The sequence below is a fragment of the Bombus pascuorum genome, chromosome 2 (genome assembly GCF_905332965.1).
Source record: "Bombus pascuorum chromosome 2, iyBomPasc1.1, whole genome shotgun sequence".
Classification (NCBI taxonomy): Eukaryota; Metazoa; Arthropoda; class Insecta; order Hymenoptera; family Apidae; genus Bombus; species Bombus pascuorum.
The window spans coordinates 1226390-1244023 of record NC_083489.1 but is presented as its reverse complement, the minus strand read 5'-3'; the positions used below and the strand labels follow the sequence as shown (position 1 = coordinate 1244023).

At 36.1% G+C, this 17634-nt stretch overlaps 1 protein-coding gene across 7 annotated transcripts in view; it reads right to left on the bottom strand.

Moving 5' to 3' along the window:
* LOC132916863 (glutamate receptor ionotropic, NMDA 2B) overlaps positions 1 to 17634 on the bottom strand; it is a 337093-nt gene that overhangs the window by 276736 nt on the left and 42723 nt on the right. For 6 of the 7 annotated variants that reach the window (XM_060977242.1, XM_060977246.1, XM_060977248.1 and 3 more), the window contains exon 2: positions 1942 to 2034. The gene's annotated coding sequence lies outside the window, so the exon portion shown is untranslated. Of the gene's footprint in view, positions 1 to 1941; positions 2039 to 17634 lie in introns of all 7 variants that reach the window. The other variant, XM_060977243.1, reaches the window with a different exon arrangement.

Sequence of the window (17634 nt, the reverse complement as noted above, 5' to 3'; positions counted from 1 at the left end):
AGAACAAAAGATAAGCGAAAGAGAAAGCTTTTTCGTGCCGTGGGCAATTTAGATTTTGTCGAACGGCTTTGAGCGAAGTGTCGACCCTAATTCTGTGACCCGGTGAAACTTTCGGGTTTACCTAAATTCTCAGGCGCTCAAAAGTTTGCCCCGGTGGAAATGTCATAAAAGAAAAAGAGGAAACAAAAACACGACGCTAAAATCTACGCACTTGACTGTAAAATACGACTTAGAGGAATCGCTATTCTTACTCGAAACAAATTTATACTCTTCTATGGATTATCTTGTGTCATTTCAACGATCGAAGCTTCTATACCGTTTTCATTTAACTATTCGTAGACGTTTGACAGAATGTTTTAAGTATTTACTCAAATTTAAAAGTGGGTCGTTTCTGTTTCTTCGTTGGAGACAGAATACGAATTGAATTTACTTTAAAATCAAACATAAAATACCTTGTTTAGTTAAAAATGCCTTCCACGTTTACTCTTTATTAAATTCGTCTCCTTCTTTCGTTCCTTTCCTCGCAGTCTCTCTGTCTCTTACGTTTATTCAAAAGACGAAGTCAAAAGTATAAGGATATCATCTTGGCGTTAAAGAAAGTTGCACATTTTTCGTTTGAAAACCGGCGAAATTAGTCTCGTCGATAAGAGTATCCTTTTCTCGTCGTTGATACATGAAAGAAGCGACGCATTCACGAAAACGCAAAGAAACAATGCATTCGCCACGCAGCATCACAGCCGTTCAAACGTCACGACAAAGAAGAAGAAAAAAAGGAAAATCTCAAAGCCGAGATAAACGTCAGCGTTGTTTCAACTAAAATTACGGCTATTAACAATTCCTTTGGCGAACATTTCCGCTCACCTTTTCTTCCTTTGTCGTCGATACTCTCTCGTGCAGAATACACGATTCCGCGTGGAGCAAACATCGTGCAACGAGGGAAAACTTTGTTCAACAGTTGTGTGGATTTTACGGTGTACAAGACGCTCGCATCCTGTGTGTATTCAACAAGCGCAAAATAATCACGCGTGCTGCAAAATTGAAGAATTTCGGATGGCGTGCAGCACCCGCGTACCTGTTATAACGACTTCAAACATTTGCCTTCCATTCTGATCTTCATTCCTGGAGTGTTTGCGTGATTACTCGCGCGGAGGTACAGATGTAAACATTCGTACCCAATTCCGCTTGTCGATGAATTTTCAGACGATTTTTTAACAGCACGTAAAATAAATGGTATTGTTTGGCTAACAATCGGCAGCGGTATCGATGCCAGTGGAAAATCGAATTCTCTCGTGATTAATGTCCTGGTTTTTTTTTCTATTTCTAATCAGTTTGATTATTGAAATATTCGCTTTTAAAATCCTTTTTCTGTCATTCACACGATTAGTATTACGGTAATTTATGAAAGAATCGAATTGTCTTTTCAATGATATTCTGTTCGCTTTTGTTTTTATTTCTTTGATTTTTAATACAACCTGATAAAAGATTCTGTTTTGTTAATTTGTTAAGTTATTGTAATAATGACATGTTTTGTGAGCGCAGACCACGCAAGAATACTTCGTTATTAAGATAAAATATAAATTTCATAAACATATAAATAGCTATTTCATGCTACTTTCTGCTTTTTCAAAATAGCTCAGTTTTATTTTAAATAAACTGGTTCCTGAATTCGAACCAGCCTTCTTTGTATATTTTTCTGAATATTTTAGAATATAGTATACTTTCATACTTTCTCATGTTACTTTCATATTTTCTCATGTTACTTTCATAAAAAAATAAATAAGCTAGTTTAAAGTTTCTACGTCAAATTTCAGTCAGTTTTCACACGAAAAATATGTTACTTTTAGTTTAAAAAAACTCGGTTAAAAACAAGAATACACGTTCTCAAATCAATTATAAATCCGTACGAGTTTGTCTAATACGTTATAGTTGCATTCTACTTACTCGATGCCAGTGTAGAACCGGGAAATTTCCACTTGACTTGTGTCTGACCACGAACGGGGTCATACTACTTGTGGCCGGGCAATGAAACACCAACTTTCTGTCAAAATAAAAGCAACACGTTTTACGTTAATTTATAAATATTAAAACAATAGAAAAATGATATTACTCAAGATATCTTTAATAAACATCATTAATGAGTTTTAATCGTAAAGTAAAACTAATCTTACTGCTTATTAAAATCTAATATTGATAGAAAAATGAAATAATTTACTGTATACTTATAAATTACATTTAATTTAAATATTACATTTTTATGTATCTATATCGTTAATTCTTTTAAATAATAAATCGTATCGTATTTAATATCAGTGCTGATTTATCGCGATATATCTTATTGTCTATAAATCAGCGTCAAAGATAATATGTAAACTTTGGGAAAAGCTGATGGTCAATTCGGTGAAAAATAACTTGAATTATAAGGATGAATGTAATTGTCTGCCGACTATCGAACTAATCGAACTTTCTTTTCATAACTTCGAAGATGAAAAATATTACGAACGAGAAGTCGGGGTAACAAAGTGCATCAGATCGCACGTTTACGACGTCGAACCAACTGACGAATTATTCATACGAGAAAAAATATATCGCGCGATATATTATTCTCAATTTATCGACGAAAGGCGCACCTTCGTGAGAAAGGAACTGCGGCCATCATTTCTGAAGTAGCAATATCGAACTGGCTCTTTGTGGACGCGTAAAAATACGGTCGCTGGCTGCGTGATGACAGTTCGATTTCCTATTCCTCTTGGCATGCTCACCAAAATGCGTGCACGAAAAGATCCATCGATCTCTGCAATCGTGGCCCACTACCCTGCGCCTGCTTTACGACTCTTAAAGGAAAGAAGCACTTTTTGCTTAATTCGAAATTGCGACTATCAGTCACCAGAGTGTCACCATATTTTTCAATTTCCTCTTAAATGTATTTACACAGAACTGCGGTACGTACCCGGAATTTCTAAATACGTATTACTATAATATCGTAAAGTTAAGAAAATGTATCGATTATTGAGAAGTATTACGATAATTAGAGAAAAACTAGAGAGCTAGAAACTTGTGATTATGCATGATATAAAATTCTGAGAAATCCCTAGATTATGCTATAAGGGAACAACTTCTCGTATTTAATTTTAATTTCAATTCTGTATCATACTTCAATAATGATTAATTTACAATTTCATTATAATATGTAATAATGAAATTATCGAGGTTGAACGAGAGCGTGAATGAGGAATCTATGTAAATCAATCTCACTTTATAGCCGGCAGGTAAAAATTAATGAAATATACATATATGTAAAAATGAAATTAAAAGTAGAAGCGAAAAGGACGAAATTAGTAGAAAATTTTAAACCTAATTGTATTACAGACCTTACTGCATGGTCAATATTTCGGAACACGAACATACGAGATCTCTGAGGAAGATAAATCCGTTCTGTCCTTCGTCTGTGATTTTAGTTACGATAGTTAATTTTATTTTAAAGTTACGTGAGGGTGTAAAAAATTGTATACTTCTTCTATGGTAAAGCGAGTATATCCTAGAAATAGCAACCTTGTTTAGTGCGAATAACGTGTCCAAAGAAATACGAGAACTGTGATCCTTGTTCTTCTCTATTTCAGAACTTTTAGACCACGATAAAGAAAATTTTTGTAACTCTAGAAGTACGAAACTCTGGAGAATATCTTTTGTACAGTATACACATAAATCCGTCGTGACTCGAGACACGTCCTACAATTTTTCAAGTCGATGAAACAAAGTAGATGTATAATAAAACGGAGATCGACGAGAAGATCTCGATCGAAGGTTGTAATAAGTTGTAAATAACGTTTATTAGAAAGTCCAGTTACTATTACAAATAAATACGAAATAATTCACACTTCGGTAAGTAATAATATTTATGAAAAAATCCGATTACCGTTAGAAATATACTCGAACGAACAATTTCCACCTCGATCAGCAATAATATCTCAAAATTCAATAGAAAAATTTCGATCGTCCTGTAGTCGTAATTCTCTATGATTTCAAATTGAAAAAGAGTGAATCTCCTGCAAATAGCATCTGGACTTTGTTGAACTGGAGTTCGCAAAAGCAATTCCACGAGAAGAGCGAGATTGCAGAAAAAACTTAACGCATCAAAAAGAATGTCTGGAAATCTTGGTAATGTACCATAAGATTTATTTATTCAGAAATATTAGAAATTAGGGTTTCCAATGATTTCTATTCTATATGATAAGATTTTATTGATACATGGATCTATTTATAATGAATTAAACAGGAAACGATGATTATTTAACACGAACCAAATACAGTAACGTGCTATAACTAAAACAACTATATAAATAATTCACAACTCACAACTAATAGTTTACGACTCATGAGAACTTGACAACTCAACTCTCGACTCCTCACAACTCGACTCTTAGTTAACGACTTCTTTCTTCCTTGAGCATCTCTTTGTCTTCTCTCATCCTCCCACCACGTACGTATCCCGTAACCGTCCGCGATCATAATCATTTTCCGCGTGACTATTCGACTGAAAGACAGACGATTCATTGATAGGCCGTTTGGCCCAATGAAGTTTCCCGACCTTTTCGACCTGTCGGCACTGTTACGTCGACCGACCCTCTGCCTGGACCGGGCCAGGATGACAACCCATCCAGCCCACGTCGCGGGCAGGATGGCAACCAGATGTCTTCACATCCTTACCGCGTACCCTCGATAGTCTCAAGTACTCTCTCAAATAAATCCCAGATATTTTCTATTTAAGGTCCTTCAGACCGACCAAATATTCTTTCACCGAATAGTTTATTGTCTACCACGGGAGATACGAGATTTTCTCTCACGTTAGCGATTTTCTCTCGAGGGTGGCTAAGACCCTTCCTAGTCCACCAGCCGTCTATTATCCAATCAGAAGCAATGTCTATTGCCCTCACTTTCCTAGCCAAAATTGTCATCAACAAATCCGATGGTTCCGTGCGCTAGACACACCCATCCCTAGCTTTCCTCCGCAACAGCATCGTCACCGAACGGCACTGATTTTCCATCTTTCGGACGGTCAATACCTTTGACCGGGTTTCCACTTTTAGATCAGTCACCTACTTTACTTATATATACGCACCAGCATAACTATATTCGTTACAAAGTTGTTGAATAAACTGTAACTTATAATTTGTTATATCAGTGTCATGTTCAATTTAACGAGCTCTATTATCCTCACCGAAATAGGGGATCGATCATTTCGCCGCGTCGATCGTCTAATCGTAACGGGAATTTACGACTCCCGTTGACGTGCTTCCTCGCGATCGCGTCTCTCCGCGAGTGAACGAAACAGGCACTTAGGCTTCCTCGCAACATTGTTTATAGTTCACCAGATATTTCTTAGGCAATCTGTCCACGATACTACAATATCCATAGATGATACAAACATGATGTTGGGAAACGACAAGCTCGTAAAGATGAAAATAAGAATCGACAGTAACAAACCTCATGATTTTATTCTTATTTTCACTGAGAAGTAATAAAAGATAAATCCACGTAAAAAGTTCAGTTGGGAGATTTAATTGTTTTGATCGACAAGTAATCGGAGAATCAACAAAAACGAAGCATCGCGGCAATAAAGTCTCTCGGAAGTCGGACCCTTGGAACTTGATTTATCTCCAGAGTAGAGTTGATAATCAGTTCCTGGAACGCGTGGAACTTGGACAGAAGCGTCTGACCACTGTCCCCTAGGCATTTATTCGTTTGGCCGCTCGGCCGAACCCGCGCCCCACGACCTTTTAGAGTCTCCAGACCAACAAATGGAATCCCACTTCTTACCCTTGCAGATGTTCCCTTTCGATTTTCCTTTTCCGATTCTTGTTTTTACCTCGGACAAAACGCATCCGGATTCCGACAGGGTCAACACGGAATCGCGTATTTTCACGGTTCACCTTGCTGTTCGTCCTCTTCGCTTTGTCAATCGCTCACATTCCTCGACACCGATTTTTAATCGCTGTCTTGTCCATAGACTGTGAACTTTTATGCAACTTCATATCTCCGAGAATATACTTAATGAAACAGAAGCTCGATACAAAATTTGTTTACCTATTATCAGTATTATTATTGCTTAGTATTATGGGAGGTGCTATACTTCAATATAGGCGGAGTATCTTACGTTTCTTCGTATTGCGTGCATTCTATGCAATTTTCTACCATCGAGTTTCCTATAGTGAAAGCAGAACTCGGTAAAAAATTGTTTTACTTGTCAAATATAACGGAAAGTGCTATACTTTTGATATTTTACACTGCTAAATTCCCCAAATATCGCAAGAAGACTAAAAAGGAAACACCCAATAGACCTCATAAAAGATATAACATAGAAAAAAAAACGAAGCTGGCACCCCGCTGAGGGTAGCCGCCCACATGCTATATTATTTTTTATTTATATTTTTTTTTTCTTCACCAACAAGATATAACACTTTACCAAATGTCCGCAAGGACAAATTGTAAAATAGCCAAAATAAAATAAAAAAAAAAAAAAAGCTGCTAAATTCCCCATAAATGCACAATACCTTACTATACTTAACGATCAGCGAAATAAAAGAGAAAGAGTTTCAGTGAAATAAATTTCCTTGTATATCGAAGCTTAACTCTTTGGTCGTGTTGAAAATATTCTATTATTCCAAGGATTGGAGTGACAAACGACTGGTTGTAATGAAACTTTAATTAAAACCGTTGAATGGACGGGATGGAAGTTGGTTTCCATTACAATGAAATGAAACATTTGGACGAACGAGTGCACCGGGGCTGTGCCTGACTTGACAAGCAGAATAAAACTGTAGGTAAGCGGGCAAGAAAAATGTGACTGTGTTTGGCTAGATGACCGGAATAAAATCTTGCGTGGACGGATAACTGTGTCAGAACCGTGTCTAATCGAAATGATAGAATAAAAACGTGCCTGACCGGACAAGAAGAATAGAACCGTGTTCGTTTGGATGGATAGAACAAAACCATAGCTGGAGACTGATAAAATCAATGGAGATAGTTCTCGTAGCAGTATGTTATGTTATTTATTATGTTATATTATGTTTTATATTAGTTTATTAAATTATACACGAACGTGATAACAGAAATATAACGAAATGGATCATACTTAATTCAATAAAATAATATAAAACAGAAATTGTTGTCCATCTATTATCACTTTATGCAACGAAAGAAACTTTTCGGACAACCTAATATTTCGCGCGCGCGTTTTATCGCACTCAATTTTTCTCAAATGTTGCCAATGATTAAGTGTCTAGTTATCGTTCAATTCTTACTTATCTTTCGTTGGCTCGTTATTAGACGCGCAAGAAATGCTTAGAAGTGGAATCGAAATGTATCTGACAATGGAGAAACTAACGTCAGGAATACATCAAAATTTCCTAAAGCCTAAATTTATTTGAAATTGAACGAACTGAAATTGTATGTACCTAAGGAATAGTTAAATTTTCTCGTCGAGGAGCGTTGAGGTTGACCGATTGAGGAACGAGTTGATGAATTTGTAATAGAAAGATATATTGAAATAAATATTGGTATAAGTACAGGTATAGTGTATGCTGATCCAGATCCTCACTCTTTCAGGGTTACGATACAATAGAAGAAGGATGATAGCGAGCACGTTCGTATATTTATAGCAAAGGACATGAACAAAAGGTTAACCTTGGTGTGTGGCTCTAGCTGAAGAAGCAGCAATAGAAATCAACTCATAGCTCTTTTGTTTCTAGACCTTGTAACCCAAAGCAAAATTTATATTCAAGGTCACGATAATACGGACCTCTCCTTATTTTCAATTTTTTTTTCGCTAAATTCTATCCTCTTCGTAAGAGCAGTCTCCAGGTCACGGATATACGAAAGAAAAAGGTGTAGAATTTTTCTTGAAGTAATTACTTCAACAAGAGGCAAATATAAATTGCGTGGAACGCTTCGACGGCGATTAATGTTAAACTAATTGATAAAGCCGAGTCGACGTCACCGTCGAACGTTAATCATCCATCGTTGTTGCATTCCGAGCATTTATGAAAGTTTATTCCCTGTATTGTTTTACGTATTTTCACAAAATTAGCTGAAATTACAAGCACAATCGCTTGCTCGCTCTTTCTATTAAAAGTTTCTCTCCGTTATTCCCCGTTATTCGATATTTTCTTTCTCTAACGAAAGAAAATTCTGCCCATTCTGCTTCTTTGTAAACGACGTTACAGAAGCGTGAATGTTGTGCGCGAAATCCTATCTTTTTCAGATAATTGGAATAGGTACGAAAATTACGTGCAAAATCATGCAGAGAATTTTCAATGCAATTTTAAGAATCGTCTATTATAATTGAGCGGTTCGTTTCGAAACCAGATACGAGTTTCATCGTTGTCAGTACAGCGTACTTGCGTATGGTTTACATCTTGAAGAAGCATTTTGCTTTCGCTATGGTAGCTTTTGTTCTTTCCTCTCACGTCAACGTCAATAAAGTTGCCGTGCGTGACGCATTTACCATGCAATATTCCGTATACGTGAGCGGGCTTTCGGGATCGTTTCAAGCCTCTCTTTTCTATTTCAATGATCTAGCAAGCTTCGCGTAAACAAGGCACAGAATTTCGAACACGACGGAAAATGTTCTTTTCGCTCGTAATTTGTAGGGAACTTCTTGCAAAGCTATCGAACCTTTGGCGAGCAGCTGGTAAATTTTATTACAACGATTTCACGAAATGAAATTGAATTTTATAAATGACGCCGTTGCGAAACTGGGACGAATAAAAATGGAAACAGTCGATACTGGGTCAGTAGGATACTCGGTTTCTATTTGCGTTTCTAGTTAAGCACCGATGTAACCGAATTAAACGAACAAGGTACCCACACCGACCTGGCCAGCCGCCTTCAGATTCTGTTTGTCCATCCACTTCTCACGTACTCCAACGCTTAATTAAAATTCTCACCTGCCGGAATCAAATTGATTAAATCGGAAATCCCAAATTGAAATATCTGGGCTGAAATGAATTATGGTTTTCGACGAGCGGTCAGTGTCATTCGATTTCATACTTTAATTTACGAACGCGACGATATCCGTACCGTGTAATCACCGCTGCAACACGTAATTCATTAAACGTTCCCTCTGATTTTCAGATTGCATTGCCATTCTTCCCGTAATTTTATATGCAACCGGAGGAGAAAAGGGGGAACGGTGTTGTACCGTAGTTTAAAATTGAACGCCGAGACGAGAGAATTTGAAACTGCAGGTTGGAAGCTTGTCCGACGTGCAAATTAATTTAATTAATTCTGTACCCAACAAAGGTGAATACTCTACTCACTCGTTTGCCTGTCGTTATCGTCTCTTCTTTTTTAATGATTCTGCAATCCGTTTCGATAGGATTCAACGCGAGAGGGTTACGTTTCCAGGTCGAGTCTTCTTTCTATTGTTCTTACGTTTGAGGATATAAACGCGACAAGAATTTCATCAATTTTAATGTTCTAACGTGAAATTGAAATTTTGTAGAGAATCGTAACATTCAACCTTTGAGTTTCAGTATCTCCAAGTGGGATTATACCGCTTCAATGATATTGTTGCCACTATTAGTCACATTGAGATCGATTACCAAGTTATAAGAAACGCCGAGCAATTCGTGTCGATACTCCGTTTATCAAGACTTATCGTAGGAACTGTTTTTATATTTACAGAAGACATAAGCAAATAAAAAGCACTACAAAGCTGTTTTATTTGGAATTTACTTTTGAAACTTCAATATTGCCACTAGTATACCATTTCCCGTCCTCTAGTTGGTTTTTACTTTCAAAACTTCAATATTGACACTATGTTTATTTTTCACTCTGTAACTCTTGCTTTTAAAGCTTCAACGTTTTCACTGTTACGCTATTTCTCGATCCGCAGTCAACTTAATCAATTGGATTTTATACATTCGTGCCATACGGTACTAATATGCAAAAATATATAAATTATCCAAGTACAAATTATTATACAGTATACAGTACAAATAAATTATACAGTAGCTGCTGTAATATTCAGTGGATAAAATAATGTTCCACCTAAATTCTCCGTTTTTTATATAAATTCGTGATTATACCATACATTCGAAGATCAAAAATACACAGAACGCGCGTCATACCCAAAAATATATAAAACAGGTTTTTACAATAATTTATAAAAATACGAATTTCTATAAATTATTAATACACACCTACCATCGATAAATCTAATATCCAATTTGTACTTGGATCTTTAATTTGCAAGCTAATTTACAATTTGTCAAATTATCAGCTGAAGATATTATCGAATAAGCATTCCGGCCAACTAGGGGATACTGGCGAGAGAGGAAAATCGGATCAGCAACGGAAAGCGATGTTCTGAATGCACGTGGGCGATAACGATACGAAGACAAGATCAGGATGGTTATCCGTTGGAAATCGAAAAGAGGAGTGGAAAACGTAGAACACGAGAACGAAGCAGCGAGGTAAGGAAACGGAGAAAGACCCCTTAATACTTGGCACTTTCACAATGGATCTTAGCGGTGCGCGGTGGAATAACGGCGAAAAAAGGGGATATCGTAGGAATGAAAGAAGCAACGGGAATGCGATTCCACGGACAAAAGCAACGAAGAAAGGATGTTAAACGCGTGGTATTCCTGGGAAAGATGAGGCCTTCGTTAGAACATCTCGCTAGTGTTGGAATTTCAGGAAATTTATTTATCAGCAGGAGCTTCGGGTCGTTCACCTTCTAACCAACTTGCACCTTCCTATGTTTTCGCCTGATAAACGTTTCCCGAGCAACGATCCTGCAAAGAAACGAATGATTCCGAGCTGGTAAAATCGTTCGAACGTTGAAACTGTAGGAAAGGCACGGACTGATACGTACTTGGAAGATGGACTAAATGAATCGGAAAATTGCACTGCTTTCTGAGGACTTTAATCAAGCGATAATGGATAAAGCGTCGCGATAATTGGATATACTTCTTCGATATAGTTGTCTCCTCAATTGGTTCGACTTCGAATTTCTTGTTATTAAATTTTACACCCGATGGATAATTAATGCGATTAGTAACGTGACTTTTTTATACATCAATCGTCGGAACATCGGTAAAGTAAAATAATATTCAGAATATTCATAAAGAAAGAGGTAAATCGGAAATGTATTAATAATTACAAAATAATAATCGAAGATTCCATAGAAAATAAAATAAATTCGTCTTTGCAAATAGCGGTGAAATTTTCACAATTTTCAGGTGTAAATCGATGCCATCATCGGATGTAATTTCCAACAGATAAACCTTCGATCACCATCGACCCTAACTAATCGTCGTCGATTAAAGGAATCCTTACTTAACGGAATAACATTCTCCTATGCAAACACAAGATTCAGATGGCAAATTCGTCTCGATTTCAATTTCGCGACTTATTTACCCAGAGACGCGTCTCGCGCGGCGCGTTGGTCGAACGTCTTGGTAAAATCGAATTTTCCGGCTGGTGAAGTTTTACGGACGAATTTAATTTTCGTCGATAATACACCGAAAACGAACAAAGGAAATTTCAAAGGCTGTAACATTTGCGTTCAAACCCTCGTCACTTCCGTTGAATTAATTTACCGTGTAATAATTTACTGAAACGTTCGTTCCATTTTTGAAGATTAATTAGTATATTCGTTGCAACATTCTGCTCGATGATATTTGTATGATTAATCGCGCGCAAGCAAAGCAGCAAATATAACTATTCGAAAAGAATATTTCATTTATTTAATTCTCTTTATTCATGGGGAATTGATGTTGAGAAATTCAGGTTTTACAGAGACGCTTTTTCAACGATTTCCACAAAAAAGTTAGCTCGAATTAAAACCAAAATAGCCACTCTATTTCTTTCTAGAGAAGAAATAATACAGTAACCGCAGGAATGAAGATTAACCAACATTACCCTTAAACTAGTTCTAAATCGTCGGTGGAATGTTCTGAATACTGCATGAAGAAACAACGTGTAACCTCTTTCAAACGTCGTTTAAATAAACTCTAAGAAGAATAACACTGATTTCTACCGATTTTATTAGAAAACCAATAAAAAATGTTCCATTACATCTATTCATTATTGGTTCATTGGTAAACACCAATCCCCCAATCAAATACTATATCTTGTACAGTTATTTCTTTTTTATTGTCCTCAAATTTTCAACGCGTTTTCATTTGCAATTGTTCATTACGTATATTGTCACTTTGCTAGAATTTCTACAAAATTGACTCTAAAGGCTGTGATAATATGAATTATAATACAATTATATTAATCAACAAGAAGAATGTCACAATTTTTATTTCTATTTTTAATATTAAAGAATAGAAATAAAAAATATTTTGTTACAGTCCATCGAAACTTAAAGAATATTATCTTAACCCGCGAAAGAAGAAAATGTTTTCATTCCCGAATACTCGTGTAATTAATCGATTTACTAAAACATTTACTTTCTGTAGTCGTGTCACTCGCCTAGCAAACAGGCGATAAATCTCCAAATGTCACTCAAAGAAATCATTACGGAACGATAGCTTAGAAAACGAATGTGACCAACAGGGAGACAACATTCGAGACACAGGTCTTTGAAAATTGCTATAACGGTAGAGAGAAACTGAGATAGAAGTGCATCTTGGATTAATCAGTGAAGACCTTGTCCACATTAACGCAGTCTTTGCATTAAACGATAAACCCTGCCGACTGATGAAGAGAATGTTACGTAGCAAGTTCTCTCGCTTTCCATACAGTTTACAGAAAGCTCGACTCGTTCGGTGTGCAAGGTGTACATACAGCGAACTTCCTTTAAGCGTTCACCCTACTGCGGCAAGCAAGGGAGCGCGCGAACGCAGCCCTTTAACGTTCCACAGAAACACCAACAACACAGTATACTTCATAATTCGCAGTTTCTCTGTCAGGTGATTCGAAAGTTCTATTAACAATTTGGGTCTGGACTTAATTAGTTATTCATATGATGGCTCAGACAGCGGATTAAAAATTCGCGAAATCATTGCCTAATGGCTGTGTAATCGATTCCCTAATCCATGCAATTTACGCATCGAATGGCATTGCGAAGGATTTCCAACAGTCGTGTCGAAAATTATCAATACTCTACGCATCGATAGAAAATTACGTAGTGTCTGCCATACGTGGAACAAAAGATTCATTTTATAGCGTCGAATAAAATTTGTACTTTATACCTTCGATACCATTTCAGATTGATACAATAATCCAATTTATTACACGCTTGTTATATTATATGCATTTTGCTATATTTGATCTTCTAATGCGGTGTAGTGCAGGAGAAATTTTGGGGAGCTGCAAGAAGAAGTTTGATGTATATATAATACTGTTAAATTTATAATATAATTTATAATAAAAGATTGATAATGTTATTCTTAAAATTGATCGATACGTTGTATAACATACAGAAGATATGCATTTCTTGTATCTGGCAAATATAAGAAAACTTGACAATAAAGAAATAATTATTTTATCAAACGCCCCTTGTAAATTGTACATCACTTTCTTGCACTGTGAAAGAGTCAAAGATATATTTGTATCAAGATTCGAATACCAACGTATTGTCAAAATTGCTTTCAATAGCGATCTGTTGGCATATATCTCGGTATTCTATTTGCTGGGCTGTGCTATGAAGGCATTCAGCGCGTCTGGTTATATAAGGCGCTATTCTACTTACGCAGTCAGGTATTATCGGATCATTTCAAATTAAATGGGCCAACAGCTCGACCATTTATACAAGAAATTTCATGCAGCTATACGGTCTGCTAGTACATCGTCCATTTACATGGATTTACCATAACGCATTTCATTTCAGTTAATTTCAATTCATGTAAACCTATTAAATTGAAACTATTTCCGACAAAATTGGTACCAGGATAAAATTTCATGAGTCAGTTATTATTAATGGCACGAGCTTTTCATAGAGTACGACTTTATACAGAAAGAGATAATTCAAAATGAAATATTCCTGCGAAATACGGCGTTATAGTTTCGAAACTTTTTCTGCGCAAAAGATATGTTTCCAAGAAAGTACCGGTTTTACAGAGAAAAGATATCAAGCTTTGAGTACAGTCTACGGTGAAACGATAGAAAAGTTCCAAGTCCAAAGAAGATGGAAATTATCTTTGAATATTTTCCTAGCGGACTTCGTGCTATTGAATATTCTATTGTACGAAGAATTCGGTAAAACGTAACAGAGGGATTTAGTAGAATTTTGGTGGTTATGGAGGGTCAGGTAAATTTTGTGAAATAGAAGGCAAAATAGAGGAGAGAAATTTTCTGTCACATAATGATAAAACTATTGTAATTTTAGAATACCCGATGTAGATATATAGATAAATTTATAGATACGAGAGGCGATATTCGAGATAGGAAAAGAAGTGGCAAGCACTTAGAAAAATTGGCGATGATACTAAAAAGCCTGTAAGGTGAAACTGGATAAAAAGTCGAGAGGTTCGGAAAGTTAAACATTTTGACGAGCAATTCTGTACTTTGAATTTAACGTTCCTCGCCGCGGTATATCTCGAGAGTATTTCTAGACTTCAAATAGTCTGCTTTATCTGTTTCAATTTTTTCGAAAAAATGTCTTTTTCTTCTTGTAAAAGAAAGAATAAGTAAACTAATTACGAATTACCAGATTAGTCTCCGATATACACATTTTTGGAATTCATTATTAATTTCAAAGAATAAAAAGGCACGTATCTCCTTACTTTAAAAATAGTTTCTATTTTAAATTCTACGTAAAAATACAAACGAATTCTCCTAAACGATTTCTCTTTGAACCGTTCTTTTCGGTAGCTTAAAACCTTTCTCCGAAGATTCTCGGTAAAACGTATTCTGTTTACTTCAGCATTTCTCGTTCAATTGGACCAAATATCGCAGATTCTTAGAAAATATTCGATCGCGTTTACCAAAAACTTAATCTCAAACGCCTTACTACCGCACCTCTAATGATCATTGTTAGAACTATGTTATTTTTTACGAAATCTCATACGAAACTCTCATTTTCACACTGCTGCGGGAACGACCTTCGTGCAAATTCAATTTATCTTCAGTGTGTGCGACATACATTTGAACAGCCGCACTTCGGTATAACCGTAACAGTTTCAGTAAAGAAAAAACTCGACTCGAGCTCCGGACGTATACAGCAGTTGGAACGATGCACATTCCAATCTGAATTTATTCCAGGAAACGCGGATCGTTTTCGAGACGTGTAACATTTGCATCGTGATGCAGTGGCAGACTCAAGCTCTCGTATTTTGTTACAACTTGCGATTGCTAAGCTGCAAGAAAACGAATCGCGGTTATATCTTCTGAGTGAATTTAAAACAGGGTGAAAGTTATCTAAAAAAATGTTTAAATCCGTGCAAAATATTTCGAAGTAATAGATTCGCTCGTAACAATGATGTACTTCGGTAGGCAAACCGTATAAATCGTGGTACGAGCAATAAATATTACTTGAATGATAGAAAGAATGATAAAAGAAAAAATAATAGAAATTTAAATATATTCGACGATCACAGTTTCGATTACTTGATATTACTTGATTTGTTTCGTTCGCAGTTTCAATTATAAAAAGTTGCGTGATCCGATTCGTAGATATAATACTTTGATTCGAAGACGAAAGTTCAAGATGTTCGAAGACAAAAGCTCACAATATTTGTCAAGATTGAAAGATAGGCAAACTATCAACGCGAATCTACCATAAGCCAGTCTGAATAGCTCCGCGTTTTATTAATTTGTTAATTTTATTATCTGTTTATGGGTATGTGATTAGAGTCCAACTTCTCAAGTAAACAATTTACTTAATTTCCTATGTCTATTTGTATATGTCATAAACGTTAAAATTAAAAAATGTCAAAATATTCGTAAGATGATTAGGTTTCAGGTATTTCGGCTGCTCCAATATAGTTTATGGCATCTTAATATTTAACAAGCTTTGCTGTTTTAGAGTATGCTATTGAATTTTACTAAAAAAAAAAAAAATGAAAAACATCGAAAGCTTCAAACAGCCTTTCTATAGCCAGCGACTCTACACGATCCAATCTAGAATTTATTAACGAGTTTTTATTTAGAAAGAAGGCGCAAACCAATTTTCACCGACGAACATCGGCGAGCATAAAAGATGGTAAATTCACACGTCAACTCTGGCGGCTGCAATTTGATCAATATTTCGTAGAGAAATGAATTTCAATTATCTAGATTGCACCTTAATTACACAGCAAGTTCGTCTGCTTTATGCCGTACATTTCCCTTAATTATTGTTAATATTAATTTATACGCCATTATTAACTACGGACGAATATTGTACGAGGATTGCTGTAGATATTTCTTCGCAATTTACTGGATGCTCAAATATGCGGCGCGAAGAGCGAAAATCCGAATCCTCTCTATACATAGATGCAAACAATGCTGCATAACACAATACCAAAAATTATATCAACTCGACAATTATAGGAGCGCATCATAAGGCTGTAAGAAATCCTAGTTTTTAGGTAAATGTTGAAGTGGTCACCACTTCTAAGAAAACTCTACATCTGGTCTTTTTAGTTTTCTCGAGCACCGAAACCATCGACAGCGTATAAACAAAAGACTGGGACGAAGGCAGACCATAAACAGTAGACAGGCGACGATGGCTTCGGGGCTTTCAGTCAGAGGGTAACGTTGCTAGCGTGCGGATCTGGACCAGCTTAAATTATATTCCTATTTGTATTTACACTTCTGTATTAAAATATATTTTCTACTTTACAATTTATCCACGTGTTCCTTTCCTCACACATCTAATAACCTCAACGGTAAACAATATTAATAAATTTACATTATATTATTATTGATATATGTATAATTTTGTGCGCTAGACTAGATTGGCCGCGTAGTAGTGACACACGTATGTGAATATGAGTACGTGGAAGATGTGTGTGCGCGGCTTCTCGAAAAACGAACGAATGTAACTGTTCCGTTGGCAGTGTGGTATGGAAGATGGTGAGACGAAGAAAATGCTGAGACGCGTGCAAATGTGTATCGACGAATATCCTGGAAATCGTTTATCAAATAAATCTAAATCTATTGTAATATGAATTCTAAGTGTAACCTTAGCGTTCCTTTACTTTTATTTCGACAATTAAAATCCACAATTCTCAACAATGATAATATAATATATGCCATATTATAAAATATAGTAAAAAGTATTAGAAAATTCTTAATGGAAATGACACGATCAGGCATTTGTTTTATCTTATTTCCAATATATTTACTATCTACCAGACATGTGAATTCGATAAAAATTAAGATAAGATGATGAAATCAATCGAGTCGAACGAGAAGAATTCGAAATCTCAAGATCTATATCCTAGATAATAAATCTATATTCGGAATCGACTTGAGATTATTCCTACTCAGACATAATTTAAGGAACTGAACTGGTAAAAAGCGGAAGGGCACGAAACACAAGTTGAAGAGTTGCAGTAACGAAACATCAAGGTATTCGTGATTACGGTCTCGTGGCGCACATTAGAAGCCACCCTGGAGTCAAGAAACACAAATTCGTACAAACTACAAGATAGAGGGACATTGTTGGACAACTCGAAGCGCGGGGAACTTCTCTAGACA